The sequence below is a fragment of the Typopeltis vanoorti genome, chromosome 8, assembly GCF_054136105.1.
Source record: "Typopeltis vanoorti isolate ZY-2024b chromosome 8, IOZ_Tvanoo_1.0, whole genome shotgun sequence".
NCBI classification, from domain to species: domain Eukaryota; kingdom Metazoa; phylum Arthropoda; class Arachnida; order Uropygi; family Thelyphonidae; genus Typopeltis; species Typopeltis vanoorti.
The window spans coordinates 148,451,920-148,477,500 of NC_143556.1; the positions used below are offsets into that span (position 1 = coordinate 148,451,920).

Sequence of the window (25,581 nt, forward strand, 5' to 3'; positions counted from 1 at the left end):
TATACAATCGTCGACAAGTTTCGCCAGCTTACGTCTGTCTGGCTTCTTCAGGACAAGAAATCGGTACACTAACAAACGTTAAATGTTAAAAAAGAATGGAGTAACAACAGTTAAATTAATTAAAATTGAAATGACGGTTAACATCAAGAGCATAGAGTGTGGAGTCATAGTTACTGTTTGTTGATAGCGTTTTATAGTTTTTCACGAAGTTGAGTTCTGCTAAGCATAGTGAATTTATCAAGCTTTTCCAAATGTCTTTTAGTATCATGCCTTGATTTCTGTTGAGAATGACTCCTATCCGGAGTTCCACTGCGGCTTCTTTAAAGTCTACATCCGAAATCTTCTTCAATGAACGGCATAGAGCTGTTGTCCCAATCGTTGCAGTGGTTCGAAATCGAGAAATGATAAGCTAATCCCGAGGAATCTCTTCTGTTGTTGTTGACATCCCTATATGTTCTTTTTTCTTTTCTTTTCTTTTTTTTTTTTTTTTTTTTTTGAATTTCTAGGCTTCGTGATGTTTGGCCTATATAATTCAGTCCACAAGCATGTGGGATGTTATATATACCTGCGTACTTGTAGAGGGCGATGCTGTCCTTAGGAGATCTTAACATGTGTCGTGTAGTTTGAATAGGTTTGAAGGCAACCCTGATGTTGAAAGACCTCATGATTTTTGCTATTTTTGTTGAAACTGAGCTGGCATAAGGTATGACAATGGACGATGTATACTGCGTGATTGGAGGTTGTCGCTGTGGGGTGTTTCTATTGAGAATCTTTTGGATTATATTTGTTGGGTAACCATTTCTGACTAGAGTTTGAGATATGAGTGAGAGTTCATCAAACCGATCTTTTTCTTCTGTGATGATATTTGTTGATCTATTTTTAAGCATATGTATAATGCTAAGTTTTGTGCATGATGGTGAGTGGATTTGAAGTGAAGATAACGTCCAGTGTCTATAGCTTTACGGTAGATTGTGAGCTGGATTTGTCCATTCTCTTGTTTTTTTATTAGTGTGTCTAGAAAAGGTAGTTGATTTTTATTTTTCATCTCTAACATGAACTTGAATTTTTGGTGGAAAGAATTTATTTTTTGAAGGAACTCATGTAAGGCATTTTCTGTGTCTTTCCAAATAATGAAGACATCGCCCACGTATCTCAACCAGACTAATGGTTTCGGATTTATTTTGGATAGCATGTCAGCTTCTAGTTTTTCCATGAAAAGATCCGGGCAAGGTGGTGGCAAGGGACTGCCCACGGTTAAGCCATCAAGTTGTTCATACATTATATTATTTACTTTAGAGTAGTTTGATTTGAGACAATGCCGAAAAGCAGAGCAATATCATGTGGAAAGAGATTTTCTATGATCTTAATCACTTCTTCAACTGGTACGTTCGTGAATAATGAAACTACGTCTAGGCTTGCAAGTATGTCTGTTTTGAGATGTTGATACCTTTCAATCTTTCAATGAAATGCTTAGAATTCTTTATAGAAGAGTCCGATTTCTTTATCTCCTCTTTCAACAGACCGGCTAGGTGTTTGGCTAGTAGGTATGTTGGAGAATTTCTACCGTGCACGATCGGGCGGCGCAGAACTTCAACTTTATGAGCTATTGGTGCACCATATAAGCATGGTGGTAATGGATGTAGAGATTTAAGATTTCGCTGTAATTCCGGAGACCATCTAGTCATATTAGGTATTAAGAGATTTCTCTTTGTGGTTTTTCATGGTTGGATCTACCTCTAATATATGATAGGTAGACGTGTCAGAAACTAAATCACTGATCTTCGTTATGCAATCTTTACTATTCATAATAATTGTTGAGTTGCTTTGTTAGCTTTTAGGATGATAATGTCTTTCTTCTTTCTTACGTTTAAGAGCGATATTACGTTTCGGTGGTTATGAGGTAGAAAGGATGACAGTGCTTTTTAATCTTATGTCATTTGCTACTGTCTCTAAAAATGAAGAAAATCCTTTTTCAATGTTGCTTATAAAATCTATTTTTGGGATGTGATTTGGAACTATGGCGAAATTGAAACATTTTTTTAATATGTCTGATTCCTGTTTAGAAGGAGTGTGGTCCGAAAGGTTGAAAATAACTTTATCATCCAGGAGACATGGTCTAGAGTTGCCTTTGATAAAGTCTATCGAATTTTTTAAGTTGTGATTCTCTACTCGATCGAAAAACTTTGTCGTAACTATTTTGTACTATGCGGTCAGATGTTCCATATGTTATTATTTATGTTACTAGAGATATCATCGAAAAGATCTGAGCATTTGAGGACTATTTTGTTCAGTACGTATCTGACGTGCTGGATTCTTTCACGAAGTAAGGCTGCTCAAGAGGTTTTAAAGTAAATCGGTTTTGCTCTTATAGATTTTATCTGCTCTTCAATGACTAGGAACTTAGGAATGATATTAAACTGTCTACATCTTTTTAGGAAGGTTAGATGGTTAAGCAATCTTGCTCTTTTGTTTTAGTTTTTCAAAAGAACCTACCTTGTGCTTTGTATATCCATTTAGATTATTCATTGTAACGGATAATATTTGGTCCCTTGACACAAAGTATGAGAAAGTGTCTTTTTGAATTTATTAGTAGACCATAGTTCTTTATAAATATATACAATCGACGGACTGTTCATGGAAAACTTATAAGCTAACATCTTATCCAAAATAAATCCGAAACTATTAGTCTAGTGGAGATACGTGGACGATGTCTTCATTATATGGAAAGACACAGAAAATCCCTTACATGAGTTCCTTCAAAAAATAAATTCTTTCCACCATTCAATCCATTCAATCAAGTTCACGTTAGAGTTGGAAAATAACAATCAATTGCCTTTTCTGGACACACTAATAAAAAATCAAAAGAATGGACAACTGAAGCTAACAATATACCACAAACCTACAGACACTGGATGTCATCTTCACTTAAAATCTACTCACCATCATGCACAAAACTTAGCATTATACATATGCTTAAAAATAGATCAACAAATATTATCACAGAAGAAAAAGATCTGCTTGTTGAACTCTCACTTATATCTCAAACTCTAGTCAGAAATGGTATCCAACAAATATAATCCAAAAGATTCTCAAAAGAAACAACCCACAGCGAAAACCTCCAATCGCTCAGTATACATCGTACATTGTCATACCTTATGCCGGCTCAGTTTCAACAAAAATAGCAAAAATCATGAGGTCTTTCAACATCAGGGTTGCCTTCAAACCTATTCAAACTACACGACACATGTTAAGAACGCCTAAGGACAGTATCGCCTTTTACAAGTACGCAGGTGTATATAACATCCCATGTTCCTGTGGACTGAATTATTATTTATTTATTATTATTTATCATTATGTGACACCTCCAGGGAGTGCAAAGACACGTCGTGGGAGAATGTGACAACAGCATAGAACGTTTAATCTGCTTTGAACTACTAACCGCGCTCAAACTTGCTTAACGTTTTACTGAGCCATTAGTACAGGAGGCTCTACCAATAGACCAACCATTATTTATGTTGGTCGAATGGTAGACGAAAAAATAGAACATATAGGGCAGGGGTGTTCAACCCGTTTATCCAGATCTACCGGTCGATCGCGGAGCGATTTTTGGTCGATCTCTTGTGTATTCCTCCTTACTTACAAATTTAATTAAGACTGAAACATAATATTTTATTTATCATTATTTTGTATTATTTTTAATTCGCTTTAAGCGTATTGCTATTGTTTATTCATTTTTCGTTAAAATTGTCAAATCAGTAATTTTCTTATAAGTCCGAGTAAATGAATTAATTTGGATCAGTGGAAGTCAAACAGCGAGTCGAGTGAATATGATTATAAGCAAAGTGTAAAAACTCGATTGTAGCTTAAATATTAAATATTCCAAAGCATATTACATCGATTTTTTACTTAAGTTAAGTCCCAAGTGAATATTGTAAAAAAATAAACTTTGTTTGTCTCGGTATAGTTTGTATTAGATGTTTTTGAAAATAACTCTTTTGAAGCTAACTGTATATACTGCTCTAATAAGAATATGTTAGAGTGTTAAAAACAAAGGCAATGTTTTTGTAGCCGAAGCTGTACATGGCGGCATTAGGAAGATTATTATTGAAACTATGTATGAGAACGGCTTGCAGGCTCTAAGTGTAAACATATCTGAAGTCAGTCAGAAAGAGTTCAAACAACTTTCCGATAGCTGGCAACTTACAATCAAAAGAAAGCGGAGGAGAACAAAACGCGTGCCTAACTTGAAAGTTAATCTGAAAGACTCATACCGATTCTTTGGAGGTTGCCAAACTTCATGCGAGGTCTCAGAGGAGGCATAATAAAAAGGGACTGAAGCAAGCAGACGGGGTCCTGGTTCCAGAATTGCTGTCAGAGAGGAGGCCGCCTGGTACAGGGTCGCCGTCAGAGAGACTGCCAGGATCCAAGTTGCTTGAGAGAGGAGTTTCTCGCTTCCAGAAAGGGGCTTCTCGGTTCGAGATGTCACTAGAGAGAGAGACTACTTCTAGACCGCAGACAAAGTTTCAAATTGCCGAAAGGAAGAGTTCCAATTGCCGGAGAAAAGTTTCCAGGCCAGGTTAATGTCAGACATTCACCAGTGCGTTGCGTTTTCATTACAATTTGATGAATCAAACGACTTCACTCATGCTGCTCAGTTAACGGTATTTATTCGCATGGTATTTCAAGATTATTCAAGTAAAGAAGAACTTTTGAAAATTATACCATTATTGGAAAGAACTAGGGGAGAAGACATTTTTTCGGCGTTTGATGAATTTGTAAAACAAAACAAATTTCTGCTTTTTAAACTTGTGTCTATTACTACTGATGGTGCTCTTGCAATGATAGGTATTAAATCAGGCTTCATTTCGTTATGTAAAAACAAATATCCAGATTTTTTAACGTATCACTGTATTATTCACCAACAAGTACTGTGTAGTAAAAGATTAAACACAAAAGATGTTTTGGATATTACATTTTATTATTATTATTATTAATATTATTATTATTCCTGATACCTCCAAGGAGTCCGAAGACTCATCGCGGGAGGACATCTTCAACTGTCTCTACACCTTACCTCTACTACGAATCAAAGCCATCTACCGCCCACCTCCAACACCACCACAACTAGTAATTTTTTGTCTGTAAATTGCGTGTGTTCTGAAGGGCCGATTTGTATGTATGCGGGATGAAAAACCCGAGTTTCCGGGAGAAAAAACCCTGCTACCTCCGTATGAGATCGGCTAACTCACCATCGATTGAAATCGACCAGATAAAGATTCCTCCCGTCGCAACGAGAATCGAACTTAGGCCTATTCCAATCGAAGGGCGCAATGTACCGTCGTTCTTCCATTTAAAATTGAAAATTCTGTTCGAGGAAAAGCCCTCTAATGGCGGTTATTTAAATTACAGGCAGATGGTGATAGGGAACTTCTGTTGTACAATAATGTTCGCTGGCTCAGGAGAAGTCAATTTTTAGAAAGATTTCTTGATTTCTTAAGGAGATGTTTATCCACAATTGAGTGATAAAAGATGGTTGTTACATTTATCATTTTTAGTAGATTTCTGAACGAAATTTAGCAATTTAAATTTAGAGTTACAAAGTAGAGATAAAAATTTTAAGTTCATTGAACTTAACAATGACATGTTAAGTTCAATAAAGACTTTCCAAAAATACTTACTTTTATTAAAGAAAATATGAATGACCACGAATTTAGACATAAAAAAAAAAAAATCAGCTAACGCCTTTTTATTCCCGTATATACGGGAGTAGGCGAGGCCATTTTAGCCCTATCTAACTTTGGAGACTGAGTGGGCAGTTCAATCTCCACTGGTACCAATCAGAGACAGATGGCCCAAAGCTATCACTAATTAAGCGGTACACAGTGAAGAGAGACGGCTCAAATGTGCCGCCATCTCGTGGCCCCTAACTCTAACACAATATATTTAATGTCTGAAATAATGTGGGTTCTACGGTCGATTTTCTTGAGTTTACAGGACGAAAAACCCGAGTTTCCGGGAGGAAAAACCTGCTTGCCCGTGCCAGAGATCGACTAACTCGGGAACCGGTCGAAAAAAGGCTTGGAAAAATTTCCTCTAGTCGCCGACTAGACTCGAAACCAAGACTTCCTTCGTGCGGCCTAGCGCGATGGTGTGCAAACGCCACATCCACTGAGCTACACAGGCTCTCGAATTTAGACATATCCCATATTTATTAAAAAAAAATTTAAAAAAAATCAAGAAACGCTTTGCTATGATTTAAAATAATTTATTCGTGAAATATAATTAGTTGAGGAAGAAATAAATTCAAGATTTAAAGCTTTTAATAAAACTGAAATGATTGTATCTTTTATCAATAATCCATTTACAGAAATTTCAAATAAAATTAGTGGGCTGTTTGATATAAACCATGCTGAAGTAGAACTTGAGATAATAAACATTCAGAATAGTTTAAATTTAAAATCAATACACAATGAAGTCATTTGGAAGTATGCACATGAAAAATTCCCAATATTAACTGATATTGCGCGAAAAATTCTGTCATGTTTCGAATTGACAAACTTGTCAGAATCCGCTTTTTCAAATATGACCGTCATAAAAAATCAATTAAGAATCTAAATTACAAATGATCATTTGGATGATTGTCTGCGATTGGCCACTTCTTCATATCAACTTGATTATGAAAATATTGCGAGGTCCAAACAATGCCAAATTTCACATTAACTTTTTTTTTTTTAAATTATCCAGCATTTCCTCTAACTTGAGTTTGTAATCAATCTGTTGTTTTTTCTAACAGAGAAATAAATATTTTGTTCCAATATATATATATTTATTTGTTGTATTAAAATAATTAAAAGTAATAAATAAATTTTTAAATACAAAAATAAAGTTTTTAATTGTGTATGTTTTTTTTTAGTTGTTTATTTTTGTAGGTAATCAGATATCAGGTTGGGGGAACGTGATCTATATAAGAACGTGATCCGAATAACTTTTTATATAAAAGTAGCTCGCGTAGTAAAAAAAAAAGGTTGAACACCACTGATATAGGGGATGTCAACAACAACAGAACAGATACCTCAGGATTAGCCCATCATTTCTCGATTTCGAACCACTGCATCGATCGGGAATAGCTCCATGCCGTACACTGAAGAAGATTTCAAATGTAGAAACTTTTAAAAAAAAGCTGCATTGGTACTCCAGACAGGCGACAGTCTCACCAGAAATCAAGGCATGATACTAAAAGACATTTGGAAAAGCTTAATAAATTCACTATGTTTAGCAGAACTCAACTTCGAGAAAAACTATGAAACGCGATCAACAAACAATGACTAAGAGTATTGGGGTTATAGACTTCAATTTATATAGTCAAATTTATTTGAAACTAAGTAAGAAAATACCTATAAGTTTCGCCAACTTAGCTCTTTGGCTTCTTCAGGGTAAAATAGATGTAAAACAAGTTAAACGCTAAAACTGTTCACTAAAACTATTAATGAAAGGAGAACCAAATACAATTGTATTTTTTACAAAAAACAGAAGAACGCATACATCACACGCATGGAGCGTGTATGATCTCACTTGTTGTAGGAACATTCTGTAATTACCAGCAAGATTTAATTCTGGCATGCTTAAAGACCTTATGAGGGTCTTCCAAATATCAGGCAGAATTAATCCTTGGTTTCTATTTAAGTTGTGTTTAGAACGGATCACTGTTATGACTTCTTTTATGATTCGGGAGCGGAAATCCTCCTCTAAATAGGACATCGAGCTTTTTGTCCCATTCTATAGTATGGTTTGTCCAGAAGAAATGAAATTCTAACCTCGAGTTGTCTTCTCTGTTATTGTTTACGTCTCCTATGTGTTCCTTTTTTTCTGATTTCAAAACTTCTAGAGGTCTAACCAATACAGTTTAATCCGCACGAACAGGGGATGTTGTAGACTCCGGTATATTTGAAGAAAGGATGACTGTCTTTCGGAGATCTTAAATATTGGCGAATGGTCTTTGAGGGTTTAAAAGCCACTAGTATTCCATGTGGCTTGAGGAGTGTAGCAATCTTGTTGGAAACTGTCCCAGTATAAGGATCGCGATAATGGAATTATAATGTATTTTTTCAGGCTTCTTTTATGAAGAAAATGTTGTTGTGGTGAAGAAATGAAGTGCAAGTATCGACCTGTGTTGGTTGGTTTGCAAGAGACTGTAAGGCTGATGCGTCCATCCATTTGTTTCTTAATTAAAGTGTCCAGAAATGATAATTGTTTTTCTTTCTCAAGTTCTAAGGTGAATTTAATTTTGTGATAGAAGGCGTTGATCTTGGTAAGAAAATCAAACATATCCTTTTCTGTGTTTATCCATACAATGAAAATATCATCCACATATCTCCACCACACTGTGGGTTTAGGGTCTAGTTGAGATAAAATTTCACTTTCAAGTTTCTTCATAAAGAGATCCGCACAAAGGGCGAAAGAGAGCTGCCCATTGCAGCTCTTTCATCCTCTTTAGAATTTAGAATCAAAAAGATCTGTCGATAATTATATTTTTGAAGTGGACCTCCTGCAACGGATCTATGGACTTCATGGAGGTGACTGTATAATAATAATAATAATAATAATAATAATAATAATAATAATAATAATAATAATAATAATAAATCAGCTAAGGCCTTTTTGTTCCCTGTAGGGAGTAGGTTGGACTGTTTTAGCCTATTCTAACTTTTGGAGACTGGGTAGGTAGTTCGACCTCCACTGGTAGCCAATAATAATAATAATAATTTACTGTATTTACATATATGAACTTTGAACTTTGCAGTGGAGCAGAGGCATATCACGTGGACGCAACTACATACAGGAGCATCGATAGAAAACCAACTGGCATTCAATGAATTCAGGTCCCATAATCATAAATGAACCTTTGCATACTCATCTTCAGATCAATCTGGAAATAACAGAGTCGGAATTCTAGTAAACAACAGTCTACAAAAATATTCTATCAATAGAAAGTGTTTCAAAAAGAATAATAGATATTACAATAAACACAAACCCCAAAATAGTAATTACATGTGCATATGCACTTACAGAAGCAGAAAAGGATAAAAACAAAGAAACCTTCTATCAAAACCTAGCCGACTACATTATCAAAATACCTGCACACTATATGCACATAGTTGGAGGAGACCTCAATGCACAAATTGGAAAAGATGCAGCTGGAAACAAAAAACATAGGACGATATACCTACCATGACTCAATCAATGGAGACGGCCATCTTCTTGTGGACTTTTGAAACTCTCAGAACTTGATATCTATTCAATCAAAATTCCCAAATAAATTAGAAAGAAAATGGACCTGGCAACATCCCAATGGAACTATGGAACTAAGGCTCAAATTGATCATGTCTTAATAAATGGCAAATGGATAAGTTCAGCCCAAAAGTGTAGGGCATACAACAGCATAGAATTAAATTCTGATCACAGAATTATAAGTGTACGATTAAAGATACGACATTGGGAAGAATTAAATGACTCTAACAAGGCAAATGAATTCCAGAAACTCACAAAGTACAACCACCTACAAGCAGTATCGAATGATAACACAGACCACATATTTGAAGCAATAGCGTTATTCATCAAGCAGCCTCCCAAACATTTCTTCAATTAAACACAAAAAGTGTAGATAAAGACTGGGTAACTGAAGAAACAAACTCACTGATTGACAAATGCAATAAAATAAAACACAAAGTAAAAACCCAAGATTCTCTTCAATATAAAAATGAAGTAAAGCAATTAAACACAGAGGTATATGAAGCTCTCTCAAAAGATAAAGAAGCCAACATCCAGAACGTCTGTGAAGAGCTAGAAAACTATCAAAAATTGCGCAAAATAAGAGAAACTTACAAAATGGCAAAACCCTGAGCACAACAGAAAGAAAACCCAGAGTATTCAGAATGAAGAAAAAAGATGGAACCTCGTTTGAAAACAAGACTAAAGAACTTGATGAATTGAAAGCACACTTCCAAACTCTTTTAACATGTTCATTGCCAATCACGCGATATCGCGCGATGCGAGTTCTCACCAAACGGCCGATCACGCGTTATCAGGTTGACGTCGCTAACTAAATAAAAAAATAAAAAAAATTTGGCCACCACACGAAATTCCAATTTTCAGCTTGGCAATGAACGATACGCGTGATGCGAGTTCTCACCAAACAGCCGATCACGCGTTATCGCGTGGACGTCGCTAACTAAATAATAAAAAAAAATTTGGCCACCACACAAAATTCCAATTTTCAGCTTGGCAATGAAAGTGTTAAACATGCCAACCCCAAACATTGATTTCATCTCGAAAACCATAGTACCGGAAACTCTTAGCATCAACTGCGAAGATTTCACAATGCAGGAGTTCACAATGGCCCTTGAACAACAAAACGCAGGAAAATAACCAAGAGCAGATGGCATCACAGTTGAGGCTTTAAAGCACTGCTCTACAGATATCAAAGAACAACTTCTACACAGATATAACATTGCACTTTCCTCTGGGAAGGTTCCTGAACAGTGGAAAGATGGTCTAATAATACCAATTCCAAAAAAGCGTAACCTGAACAAACCTGAAAACTATAGAGGAATCCCGCCCCTCTCTACTCCACTAAAAATCTACAGTAGCATGATATTAAATAGAATTGAACCCCATATAACTCCATTACTTCGTACAAGCCAGGCTGGATTCCTCAAAAAACATGGTACTCTAGAACACATTCACTGCATCAAAAGACTAACAGAAGGTTCAAAGGACAAGAATCTACCATTGTTTTTGAACTTTATTGACTTTACTGAAGCATTTATTATTATTATTATTATTATTATTATTATTATTATTATTATTATTATTATTATTATTATTATTATTATTATTATTATTATTATTATTATTATTAGAAAGCCTGTGTAGCTCAGTGGATATGGCGTTGGCCAACCACGGCGCTTGGCCGCACGAAGGAAGACTTGGTTTCGAGTCTAGTTGGCGACTAGAGGAAATTTTTCTAAGCCTTTTTTCGACCGGTTCCCGAGTTAGTCGATCTCTGGCACGGGCAAGCAGGTTTTTCCTCCCGGAAACTCGGGTTTTTCGTCCTGTAAACTCAAGAAAATCGACCGTAGAACCCACATTATTTCAGACATTAAATATATTGTGTTAGGGTTAGGGACCACGAGATGGCGGCACATTTGAGCCGTCTCTCTTCACTGAGTACCGCTTAATTAGTGATAGCCTTGGGCCATTTATCTCTGATTGGTACGAGTGGAGATTGAACTGCCCACTCAGTCTCCAAAAGTTAGATAGGGCTAAATGGCCTCGCCTACTCCCCGTATACGGGAATAAAAAGGCGTTAGCTGATTTTTTTTTTTTTTTTATTATTATAATTATTATTATTAGACACCTCCAGGGAGCCCAAAGACTCATCGAGGGAGAGTGTGCCAACATCATCGAACGATTAGTCCCCTTCTAACTACTAATCGCGCTCGAACTTACTTCACTGAGTCATTAGTAGCAGAGGCTCTACCAATCGACCAACCTTTGCCGGCAAAGGTTGATTCATTCTGTTGATAGGGAACGATTAGTCCCCTTCTAACTACTAATCGCGCTCGAACTTACTTCACTGAGTCATTAGTAGCAGAGGCTCTACCAATCGACCAACCTTTGCCGGCAAAGGTTGATTCATTCTGTTGATAGGGAACGACCATGGGAAACGCTGAAACTTTATGGCATTCCACCTAAACTTATTAGAGCAATCAAAGTACCCTACCAGGGATATCAAGCCACAATACTAGTTAACAGAGACAAAACAGACAGTTTTCCCATCACCATAGGAGTCGTACAGGGAGATACTCTATCCTCATATCTCTTCATCTTAGTGATTGACTATATTTTTAAATTAATGCAAGTTAAATCTGGAATGCTTATCAAATACCCATATATATATATATACAGATGCACTTTGAAGAGCTGAGCTTTGCAGATGGTATAGTTCTCATTGACTCCAACAGTACAGATGCCCCAAACCACTTCAACAGCCTTAGGAGAACTGCAGAAATATTTGACTAAAAATAAACTCCCAAAAAACAAAGATATTAAAACATCAGATAGATGGTCACATCTATATAAATCAAAATGATCGCCTTGAAGAAGTAGAAGACTTTGTATACCTTGGACCATACATCTCAGATTCCTTAACAGAAAGCACTGCAGTTCCACAGAAGTCATAATAAAGTATGGAAGTCGAGCCTCATCTCAAAGGAGACGAGGATTTGTCTTTACAAGTGCACCAGCCAGTCAATCTTTCTGAATAGCTCCCTGACCTGGAAAATCTCAACAAAAGTAGCGACCAATATTATAAATAGCTTTGGAACTACTTGTCTAAGAAATATCCTGGATTACTCCTTGGAGGACCACATTCCCATTTCTACTATATTAGATGAAACCCAACAAGATTCTCTGGTCAGCACTGTTCAAAGAAACCAAATAAAATGGCTTGGCCACCAACTTAGACATCTACCCTCTGTACCCTTTGATGCTCTGGTCCTCTACACCTCTGCAGATGGAAAAAGAAAAAGAGGCAGGTCCTGAACTCCATATTGGAAATACATCAGCAATATTCTCCCTGTTTTCCCCCAACTCTCTGCATCAGAGATCCATCAATTCGCATATGACAGAGAATCCTGGTTTTCTTTCACGTCCTAACAACCCCCAAGTCCTATCTTAGTGTACACATACTACTTATTTGTTTTGATTGGTTTCCCGATTTATAATTATAAAATTATAAATAATTGATGATGATTTACGATTTGACACTTAACATGTTTTCTGATTAGTACCACATGCAGCACAAAGTACATTCAATATTTGGATAAATATGCTTACTGCTACTAGTCAAGTAGTAGTGTTACTATTAATTTATTATTTAATTTTAGTAATAATATTTTTATTAGTTTATTTATTGATCATTTTAATATTTGAGGTGTCACATAATAATAATAATAATAATAATAATAATCATTTTAATTTTGTTTACAGATTTTAAATATTGTTAAACATATCAGATTAATAGAAAATAATAATTACATTCCTCTTTGGGATTATTCAATTTTACAACCACGAAATCTTTATTGTTGGGACTTTTAATATACACGGTATATATGGTATTATTTATAATTATAATTATAAAATAATTATGAAAATTATTTCATTATATAGTAAAGAAAAAAAAAGGGGAAAAGACAACTAAAAAGTTGGAGAACAAAATGACTGAAGGACACATATATGTAAGCGGAAATAATTAAACGACGTAAGAGCTGTAATTTGGTCAAGCTTGAGGTGCTAAATGCTCAGGTGCTAATGCCATTATGCATATTGTAGCAGTGTAACCTTCACATTTCGAAGGTGAGAATATGCTTTTAAAGCGAATCAACATTTAATGTACCACTTTTGAATAGTTCCTGTTATTACTACTACTACTACTACTAATAATAATAATAATGATGCAAGGTGGCCCATTAAGTCACGAAGGGGTTTAAACATTTAATAACTCTTTTATCTATTAATTATTTTTATTTTATTTATATTTTTGTTATAATTAAATACAGAACTTGGAGATTTTTTTATTAATTATGACAAACCACATCATGCAAATTCCTTCCATTTTCGGCTTCACAAAGATGTACCCTTTCTACGGCATGTTCTATGACAGCTGTTAATGTTTCTGCTTGCAGCATCCTAATTTCTGCACGAATGTACTCCTTTAGCTGTTGAATTATCTGCGGCTTGTTCACATACACCTTTTCCTTCAGGATCTGGCACTAATTGGCCATGAACGTTGCCCAGATCTGAGGGCTTCCGACTTCTTGCTGTCGGAAGCCGTCAGATCTGGGGAACGTTGATGGCCAATTAGTGCCAGATCTTCGCGAAATTTTCGTGAAAATCGTGAAGAAATAAAATTGCACGATTTCTGTTCATTGTTGGCTTTGTGAATTTTTCCATGATTAGGCCAGCAAAGGTTGGTCGATTGGTAGAACCTCTGCTACTAATGGCTCACGCAAAAAGTTAAGCAAGTTTGAGCGCGGTTAGTAGTTGGACGGAGTTCAATTGTGCGATGCTGTAAAAAAGCATATATATATATGTTAAAACTACGAAAAAATTTTATAAACTTGGTTTTAAACCTATTTTCCCAAGTAAGCAAACAAGCAAAGAAGCTAAGTTTGTGCCTGAAGTATTTTCAGGTCTGAGGCAACCCGTGATAAAGGTGAACTAAGCTCTGATCACTTGCCTTAGTATCTCCCATAATGCAAAGCACATCTCCTTGCAGACATGTATGATGCTATGCATTAAGGGAAGGGTCACTACCCAGACAGGTTTCACTCACACACACACACACACACACACACACACACACACACACACACACACACACACACACACACACACACACACACACACACACACACACACACACACACACAGAGTGGCACTACCATGAGTTGCCTAGACTTGCACTACGTGCAGGCGCAAACTTGACTTATGTGTCTATTTGCTCACTTGGGAAATAGGATTAAAAACCAAGTTTATATAAAATTACTTGGTATCTTGAATACATAATATACCCAAGTTAAAAAACTTTATATATGTGTGTGTGTGTGTGTATGTGTGTGTGTGTGTGTATGTGTGTGTGTGCATATATGTATGTATATATATATATATATATATGTATATATATATATACATATATATACATACACACACACACATATATGTGTGTGTGTGTGTGTGTGTGTGTGTGTGTGTGAAACCTGTCTGGGTAGTGGCCCTTCCCTTAACCCATTAACGCACTCAACCAAGTTAACTCTGTCCAAGAAACTGAATTTTTTCCACGTGCCTGAGTTAATATGTGTGACTGTGAATTTTGGTTTCACGTATAAATACAACTGATTATACACGCTAGACAATTTTTACGTTATATTTATTACCCTATCATGGATAGTGATCACGACTGGTTATTTAGTTCAGAAGATGAAAGCTGGAAACACTTCGAGGCCATAAAACAATTTCTACATTTTTCAAATAATGATGTGATCCAGCAAATCACCCTCGCCCAAAAGAAATCGGCAGAAAAATGACCACTCTCTGATTTTTAATTGGTGCATTAAGGGGTTAATGCATAGCATCATACATGTCCTCAAGGAGATGTGCTTTGCATTATGGGAGATACTAAGGCAAGTGATCAGAGCTTAGTTCGCCTTTACCACGGGTCTCCTCAAAAAGACCTGAAAATACTTCAGGCACAAACTTATGTGTGTGTATATAAGTTTCTAAGCACATACATATAAATAGTTAAATCAACACCTGTCTTGCGATGGGTATTGAAAAAATAACAAAAAACCACGAAACCACTGCCATCTATTATCTTTTTCAGATAAGCTCTGCAGAAGCTTCAAGGAAGAAAGCAGAAATACCTCCCAAACAAACAGAAATGACTCTCAAATTATTATTATTATTATTATTTTATTCACATAATTGATGCACAGTCAAAACAAGATATCATATAAATAAAAATTTGACTGGTGATTCAGAACAATTCAGATTCTACCCAAGAATCTAAGAATAGGGTAGAATCTGAATTGTTAAATAATAAATAGTTAAATCAACACCTGTCTTGCGATGGGTATTGAAAAACCACGAAACCACTGCTATCTATTATCTTCTTCAGATAAGCTCTGCAGAAACTTCGAGGAAGAAAGCAGAAATACCTCCCAAACAAACAGAAATGCCTCTCAAATTATTATTATTATTATTATTATTATTATTATTATTATTATTACAGATAAATGCCAACAGGACAAAATATATATATAGTAATGCTATAAACCCAGGGAGTGTAAAGAGATATGAAGATGGTATGCACTGGAAGTTTGTCCATGACCAAAGTAATCATTTGGTTCTCAACAAATAACAAAGACTTCTGATTTGGGAGAGCGATCATGCATTCTCATCAGGAAAGGTAACTCAGCATGTGATATTTTCAGTTAATAAATATATATGTGAAATTACAAAGTGAATACTTATGACAAATGTAGGAGAAAGTGGGAACAGTGCCATGATGACATAAGAAACTGCAATGGTTTCATGGGAGTGAACAGATAGGGAACAGATAGTTTTTATTATTATTATTACTGCATGGGAACCTCCATGAAGCCCTAAGATTCATCGTGGAAGACCCAAACTATCAACACAATATCTGTTGTAAATTTCCTTGAAACCATTAACAGACAAAACACTGACAACAGACTCAGGCAAATTATTCATTCATTTACCACTCTCTAAGCAAAAAATTTAGTTCTCACATGCTTGCTAACCACACTTTACCCAACTTCCAGAATGGAAGTTGGGTAAAGTGTTCTTCCCCATCTAGCCAAGTGCTGAAGCATTTTCCCTGTATCAATCCTATAAAAGCCTTCAAGTAACTTAAATATTTCTATCATATTCCCTCTTTTTCACCTATCAGTCTACTTTTGCAGTCTACAAACCTCAATCTAACCTCATAAGAAGCATTCCACAGACCACTCAGCATTTTTGTCACTTACTTCTGGATGCTGCTTTCCACCATTTCCTCATCCCCAAGAAACCCAGATGATCAGAACTGAGCACAAGGATTTTCTAGATATGATCGTATCAAGGCTTTGTAAAGAGGAATGATTATTCCCTTATCTCTGTTTGTTAGTGTGTTCTTCAATAACCAAGAAATCCTGTTAGCTACCCTCGTACTTTAGCAATATGCCCTCTAAATTTAAACCCTCTGTCTAGTACTACCCCTAAATCCCTGGTGTTATCAATTTCCTGGAGTACAGTTCCCTCAGTGTGGTACATAGCTTGTAATCTTTATATTCCAAAATGCATAACTTTATACTTTCCACATTAAATTGACATCCATTATGTTTTGTGACTTTGTCAGATCTGACAATAAACACCCTAGTCAAGATATCATCAGTTCCTCTGCACATTCTCTTAAAATGCAAGCCAATATCCCATTCAATCCTGCAGCTGTATTTGAATTCAGATTCCACAATGTCCAAAGTACTTCCAATTCATCAACCTCTGTTCTCACAGCAGTTCCTGTCACCTCTGCCATAAAAGAGAGTCCAAGGCAGAAGTAAATTATAAACTGGTCTCATGAATAGTAGTTAATGTATTTTTAGGGAACTCAGGAATGGGTGGATAAGAATATGATAGTGGAGGATAACTGAAATTTGAGATGTGTCAAATGATGTTGGAGAATTACTTAGTAGACTGGAAAGAGGAAGAACCGAAAAGAAAGTGGAGGGATACAGAGATGAATGGGGAGTAGTAATGCAGTTGGTATAAAGTATTTGACTTACCGGTGAGTGAGCAAGAGGTATATGACGACTTAAGTAGGCTAGATGTTGATTAAACAATAAGACTTGATGACCAGGGGAGAATTCTCTGCTTGCTACGTTTGCTGCGCAAGCTCATTAATTGAGAATGAAGTAATATTTATTTGTTAATAAATGCATGTATTTATAAGCATTCCATTTAGGCTTTTATTTTTGTAGACAGAAGACATCTTAAGCTGCGCAGCAATAATTGAGCTTTGCGTTGAGTATCGAAGGCTGATGCTTGCTCGTCTAGTCAAAGCTATCTTAGCTTGCTCGGTTCTGTGAGCTTCCAGGTCCTCACTACAGCACTGTGATTTCATGCGTTCGCTTAGCTATTTCCACTCCCTTCACATCATCTTAAACACAAGACCATACGCAGTCAAAGTAGCTCTAGCCAGTGAGCTTCAGCCAGCCTTTACAAGTGTGCGTGTTGCTTGGGAAAATTAAGTTACAACCAACTTTTTATGACGATGTTATTGACCAGTTCATAAAGAAGAACCGTAGGGTAGAATTTGTATTCTAGTAGCTAAATTGAAAAAGATAGAATATCATTTGTAAAATAGATGTTGTATTTGTATGATTAAATGTACAAAAATTCCTAAATAAATAGTTTTAAATGGTCAGTAATTCATTATTCCACTAATCAGACTTCACTCACACCTCTCACTCCCTGAATGATAACAAGAGCAAGTGTAAATTTCAAGACCAGCATTCACCCCTGTTGATGACATATCATCACATGTCTTAAGGAAATATGTCAGGAAATTAGCAACAGCCTTGACCTACCTGTTTAACAACAGCACAAGTCTCAAAGGTGTGGAAAGAAGGTAAAATTGTTCTACTTCACAAAGGTGGTGATTATTATTATTATTCCTGACAACTCCAAGCAGTCCGAAGACTCATCACGGGAGGACACCTACAACTGTCTTAACCACTACACTGAACCTCTACTACGAATCATCTCCATCAACGCCATCTACCGTCCACCACCACCACCACCACAACTAGTATTTTTTGTCTCGAAATTGCGTGTGTTCTGAAGGGCTGATTTGTCTGTATGCGTGATGAAAAACCCGAGTTTCTGGGAGAAAAACCCTGCTACCTCCATATGAGATCGGCTAACTCACCTTCGATTGAAATCATCCAGATAAAGATTCCTCCCATCATGACGAGAATCGAACTTAGGCCTCTTCCAATCGAAGGGCACAATGTACCGTCGTTCTTCCAATTGCGCTACGGAGGCGCTGGTCTAAGGCAATGATTTATAGGCAGATCTGTATATCTGGAAAAAAGTGGATTGATAACAGTGGTTTTTTTTGTGCTTGTCAACATGGGTTTATTAAAGAGAGATCTTGTTTTACCAACATTCTATGTACTATAACATGGTGGTGCTAAAGGTATATGCAAATCCCTTATCCTGGATAAGGGAGATGCATATACAGTGGTATACTTAGATTCTGCAAAGGCTTTTGATAGACTGCCACCCCACAAGTTGGTAACTAAAATGAAGCAGATGGGTTTGTACTATAAACTAGTTAGTTGGATAGGCCACTGGCTGTCTTCAGCAAGTTGTGTATGGGGGAGGGCATTATCTAAAAGAGGAAAGTCACTAGTTCAGGAGTATGTTTATTATTATTATATCCTAAGACCCATGGAGTCAAAGACTCATCTAGGGGGAAGTCCTTTTGTCATACAAACAGCTCATCTACTGCACCTTAAACACTCAAATTCTCTGCAGACACTATCCTCTCAGGCAAGGCATTCCAATCATTCACAACTCTGCATGCAGAAAACCTGCTTCTAACTTCCCTGCTCACACCCTCCTTATACAGCTTCCAGGGATGATCATTGTTATTTAATTTCTATATTGATGATATTGGGATGAGTTTAACTGGTGATGTACAATTTTTAGATGATGCAAAACTGGGAAGAGTTTGTTTTGAGGAATCAAGCAGATGTTGTAGCCTTAGAAGGAATTGAATAGATTGTGAGTGGGCAACAGTGTGGAACTGTCAATTCAGTGTTGTAAAGTGTAAGGTTTTGAAATTTGTAGGATGCAAAGTATACACTAGGCAGGGAAATTTTGGAAGAAGTTGAGGAGATAAGAGACCTTGGAGTGGTGGTTGACAAGGATCTGAAGTTCAGAAGTCACACTGCACAAGTTATGAAGACATCACATCAGATTATGGCAGTGATGCAGAGGACCTCACTTGTAGAAATAAAGAAGTTCTGGTTCCATTGTATGGATTATTGTGCACAGATTTGGTCTCCTAATTTTCATGGCATTGAGGATATATTGGAAAGGGTTCAAAGAAGACTTTGAACCACCTTAGCCAAAGGTGGTAACTGGTCTTTTGGATTTGGAATATGAAGACAGATCAAGGGAATGCAGTTTTGTAAAGCCTCATGAAGTGAAGGAAGAGATTTGTTAAGGGGCACTCTTGCATTAGTAATATGATTGCCTTTTATAATAAAGTGAGCATTTGATAAGGGAAAGGCATATGTTGCCATTTTTTTCAATTTTAAAAAAATCATTTATTCAGGGTACCACATGATAAGCTGATAGTTAAGCCTGACATCTAAACCCATGTGTTACAATTTCAATAAATTGCAGCATGGGTTTAGATGTCAGTTTAGTGAACTGGATTCAGGATTGGCTATCTGATAGGTATCAGAGAGTTGTGTATGAAGGGGGCAATATCAAGGAGTATCAAGGTAATATCAGAAGGTTACAAGTGGAGTCCCACAGGGCTCAGTACTGGGATCTATATTGTTTAATCTTTATATCAGTGACATTGTCAGTGGATTGCAGATGATGACTTCAAATTTTTCAGGAAATGACAACGTATATTAAAATATTAATTAAAAAACTTTAATCGATACCCTCCTATATTTTGGCATGTAACATTGCCATCTTCTGGGAACATAAAACTATGATATGTGCATGCAGGCACTAAAAACTTCTTTATGGAGGCTTTTGAAGAAAAAGTTTTAAACTCAGCTCCACAAAAACCCACTGTCTGACTATGCTATGTGGATGATGTGTTCTCTATTTGGCCACATAGCTTAGACACACTCCACAACTTCCTAACACACTTAAACAATCAACATCCCAGAATCCAGTTCACCTTGGAACTGGATTCTGGGGCATTTTCTAGACACTCTTATTACATGCCAGCCTAATGGATCCCTGGCTTTCTCGGTTTACAGAAAACTGACCCATACAGGTAGATACATTCACCAACAGTCATTCCCCCCCCTCCCACAACAATATGGGATTATAAAAACTCTATATAACAGGGCTGTTCAGACAACAATGCCTAACTACTGAACTTAACTATATCCTTAACACCTTCTTAGCCAATGACTACAACCCCCCCACCCCAAAAAAATCCAGAAAATATTAAAACCAGTTAACCACAACACCCCTACCCCCTTCTTAACAGAGATTACACTAAATCCATCACAATTCCGTATATCCTAGGTACGTCTGAAAAGCTCAAAAAATAACTAAAAAAATATGACCTGACTACCTGTTACAAACCACATAAGAAATTCGCATTCCTTAACTTGGATAGGAAAGGACAACGTGGTGGTGGAGTACTGCTTATGATAAGTGATGACTTATGTCTACTAAGAGTGGAAGCTTTGGAAAGCATTGACACTATGGGTTTGATAACATATCATGTGAGGTAGAAGTGGCAAAGGCAGGATATTTAGTGGGGTGTTGCTACAACCCAGGGAGCACAGAGGGTGGGGAGCAGGAGATATTTAGGCAGTTGAGCTTGGCAAGCACAAGAAGAATGATTGTTATTGGAGATTTTAACTACCGCAGTATAAGCTGGGAAGAGGAAAATGCAAGTAGTAATAAAAGGAGGGAATTTCTAGAATTCTTGAGGGAAAAATGTCTTAGGCAACATGTAATAGAGAGAACAAGAAGTTCGAGAGTTTTGGTCATAACGTCAGAAGAGCTGATAATAAATGAGATGACATCTCTCCCACCAGTTGGAGAGAGTGACCATGTGGTTTTGACTTGGAAGATGAATAGACATGCAAGTGTATCGAAAAAAAGGGAACGTATGTGGAATTATAAGGCAGGTGATTATAATAGTCTTAGGTATCAATTAGGGGCAGTTCCATGGAGGGCAGAATTGGAAGGCGAGGATATCATTAGTGCATGGGAAATTGTGAAGGAATGTTTGTTAGCAACAATAGTAAGCTGTATTCCACGAGTGAAGAAGCAGGCACAATTTGGTGTAAAGTGGATGACAAACAATATCAAACAGGAACTGCAGTTGAAAAAGAGATTATGGAAGAGATATAAGGAGAGGGGTGAAGGGTAGATACAAGAAGAATATAAGATGTAGGCCAGGAGAGTGACCAGTATTGTGAGGAAAGCAAAACTAGAATATGACAAGTGATTAGCCTAAGATCCAAAGAAAATCCTAGGGAATTTTTTAGCTATGTGGCCAGTAGGAGGAGAAATGACTGTGGAAGAAATATTGCAGGATAAAAATGGGAATAGAGTGACTGATGCAGAGGACATAGTGGAATTGTTCAATGAACACTTTATTGGAGTATTTTATCCTGGAGGAGTAAGTTTTAATACTAGAGGGATAGAGCAGGTTCGAGATTTAGAGGTACAGGAGGAGAGTGTGTTCCAAATACTGAGTACTCTAGAAAGTAAAGCTGTGGGACTGGATGGTATTTCACCATGGGCTTTGAGAGAATGTGCTAAAGAACTGAGAGCTCTGTTGATCTGGCTCTTCAATAAAAGTCTTGGTGTGGGAAAAGTTCTCAAGGATTGGAAGGAAGGTAAGATAGTGCTGCTGCACGAGGGCGTTAGCAGACTGGAAGCGTCTAATCAGTGAGGGACTATATACAGCATTGCACAGATGAGAGTAATGTTATCTGTGAGAATCAACACGGATTTGTTAAGGGGCACTCATGCTTTAGTAATATGATTGCCTTTTAAAAGTGACAAGAGCAGTAGATGAGGGGAAAGGCAAATAATGCCATTTTCTTGGACTTAGCGAAGGCATTTGACAGGTTCCACATGATAAGCTGATATTTTAGTTGCAGCACATGGATCTGGATGTCAGGTTGGTCAACTGGATTCAGGATTGGCTGTCTGATAAGTATCAGGGAGTTGTGTATGGTGAGGCAGTTTCAAGGAGGCAGAGGGTTACAAGTAGGGTCCCACAGAGCTCAGTACTGGCACTTATATAGTTTAACCTTTATATCAATAACATTGTCAGTGGATTACAGGGAGATATTCAGTTGTTTTCAGATGATGTGAAGCTGGGAAGGGTTATTAGTAATAGTGCATATGTGGTACCCCTACAAGAGGATTTAAATAAGCTAGACGGATGGGTAAATGAATGAGGGCGTCGGTTTAATGCAGCAAAAGTTAGGTCTTGAGGTTTGGGACACATCGATGGGATGCTGCATACTCTATTGGAGGAGCTATACTGGAGGAAGTAGAGGAGACAAGAGATCTGAGGTTGATTGTTGATAGAAAACTGAAATTCAGGGAACATATGCCAGCCTGGCTGGCCGAGTGGTTAGCGTATCTGCTCTCCAGCCAAAAGGCTGCGGGTTCGAATCCCGCCATGTGGGCATGGATGTGTGTTTGTGTGTGGAAATACTAGTGGTGGTGGTTGGCGGTAGATGACATTGATGTAGTTGTGGTCAGTTGGTGTTGACAGAGTTGTAGAACAGGTGCCCTCTCTCGATGAGTCTTTGGATTCCCAGGAGGTGATAATAACAGTAATAATAATAATATTGCAAAGGTGGTGAAGGTAACCCAGAGGATTGCTGCAATACTGAGAAGGACGTTGACCTGCAGAGATAAATTTCTAAGTATAAGAGTTATCATTTCTAAGTATAAGACCCCGATCAGATCACACTTAAATTATTGTTCTCAAATTTGGTCCCCAGGATTTGAAGGGAATAAATTAATGTGGAAAGGGTACAGAGGCGAATAACAAAGATAGTTTCAGGACTGTAGAATGTCAGTTATGAGGATCGACTGAGTGAATGTGGACTGCAGAGTTTGGTGGATAGAAGAAGGAGAGATGATATGATCGAGACTTTTAACCCTGTGGAGGTTGCAGCTGATTGGACAGATACGTACAAATTGTTTAATATAAATATTTTTACACATATCCAGTGTATAGCTTGGAGGTCATGAATAGCTGTGCATGCATATATTACAAGTGATATTCCACGCTGTTTATGCAGTCAGTTTTGGTTTAACATGTGTTATGTAAAGGTGTGTGATATTTCATAGTAAATTGTATCTGAGAGATACTGCGACTTCCAATGTCAGTATAGTATTGGTTTATTTGTTTTTTTTTTATTTACCGCTGAAAATGGCTGGGAAAATATATCAATTAGATAATCCCTCAGTTGTCGAAGAAATTCAGCGATTTTGTTACTCGAGTCCGATGATGAAAATGATAGAGTCGAATGTGAAAGTGAAAGTGATATTTGATAGTAAATTGTATCTGAGAGATACTGAAAACTCCGATGTCAGTATAGTATTGATTTAGGTGTTGTCGTTGTTTTCTTTTTTTTCTTTGTTCAATAATTTCTAGATTGTAATTGAAAATAAATAAACCATCATGCGTTATATTTGCCATGTTTTTTTTAAAAAGTTTTCTTGCATTTTAGCACATACTAGTAATGAATGTATCTCTCAGATATATGTGGCCTACGCTGCAACTTTTTCGACCGCGCCCTCTGCAGGGTTAATCTGTTGAGAGGCAGTTACAGGGTAGACATTGGGGAGTTCTTTCACTTGGTGGAATGGTGGGAAGGAGCAATGACAAGGGACCATCCCTGGAAGTTACGAAAGGAAGCTGTGAGCAAGAGGGTGAGGAGTGGCTTCTTTTCTTGGAGGGTGGTTGAACCACGGAATGCATTTCCTGAGAGAGTGGTTAGAGCAAGAATGGTCAATGAGTTCAAGGAGTGGTATGATAAACTTTGTGTTTCCTACGAACAACCTCCCACAATGAGTCTTTGACTCCATGGAGGCCTGGATGATAATAATAATAATAATAATTATTATTATTATTATTATTACTCTTATCTGCTCCAGGGGAAGTGACTTCCCCTAGATCTACCTGGAGTATAACAGGTCCTTTGCAGCTCTCAACTATCCTACTATGTCAGACAGGCAGGACAGCTAATATTAGGATTTCTGAACACAAAGACTATATCCAGTTTCTCCAATACAGCTACTCAGGATTTGCGGACCTGCTACAGTGGGTATGCACTAGATACCCACTACAGAATACGCTGGAAGAAAGCCACTTTACTACACCATAGCAAATATAAATATGGAAGATTGTTCTTGGAATAAGCCTCAGCTCTAAAAAACTTCCCAAATCTCAACAAATTTGGGTGCACGAGACTGCCCCAAATTTGGGAAGCTTGCATCCTTAGAACATCAGCCCAGCAGCCAAGACAACCCAATTTAGCCTGCTAGGGGGCACCTTTAGGACTCTAGACAACGGCAGTTGCCTTCTTCAGCCTCATATGCTGGTTGTTAGTGCCTGCATGCACATATCATTGTTTTATGTTCCCAGAAGATGGCAATGTAACATTGCCAAATTATAGGAAGGTATTGATTAAAGTTTTTTAATTAATATTTTAGTATATGTTGTCATTTCCTGAAAAATTTAATGTCATGTGTAACCAACGTATAAGTTTATCTACAAAAATTTGAAGATGATGTGAAGCTGGAAAGGGCTATTATTATTATTATTATTATTACTTGATACCTCCAAGAAGTCCAAAGACTCATCGAGGGAAGGCACCTACTCTACAACTCTCTGTCGTCACCACTCAATCTACCAACTACAATGAACCGCAACTATCATCATCATCTACACCAATGTCATCCACTAGTATTTTCACAGACAATCACAAACATCCATTCCCATGGTGGGATTCGAACCTGCAGCCTTTTGGCTGGAATGTTTTGTCAAAGAATCTGGAGGTGATGATTGTTAGAAACCTGAAATTCAGGGAACATATTGCAAAGGTGGTGAAGGTAATCCAGAGGATTGTTGCAATACTGAGAAGGACGCTGACCTGCAGAGATAAAAGAGTTGTCATTTCATTGTATAAAGACCTGATCAGACCACACTTGGGC

The 25,581-nt window shown here is 37.1% G+C and overlaps 1 protein-coding gene and 1 pseudogene across 3 annotated transcripts in view; one reads left to right on the plus strand and one right to left on the minus strand.

The window, feature by feature from the left end:
* LOC150104418 (serine/threonine-protein kinase MARK1 pseudogene) overlaps positions 1 to 25,581 on the minus strand; it is a 296,493-nt pseudogene that overhangs the window by 181,427 nt on the left and 89,485 nt on the right. The window lies entirely within an intron of this gene.
* Positions 13,266 to 25,581, plus strand: part of LOC150104419 (cyclin N-terminal domain-containing protein 1-like) — a 254,807-nt gene continuing 242,491 nt past the window's right edge. For both annotated transcript variants that reach the window (XM_090397002.1, XM_090397001.1), the window contains exon 1: positions 13,266 to 13,416. The gene's annotated coding sequence lies outside the window, so the exon portion shown is untranslated. The remainder of the gene's footprint in view (positions 13,417 to 25,581) is intronic.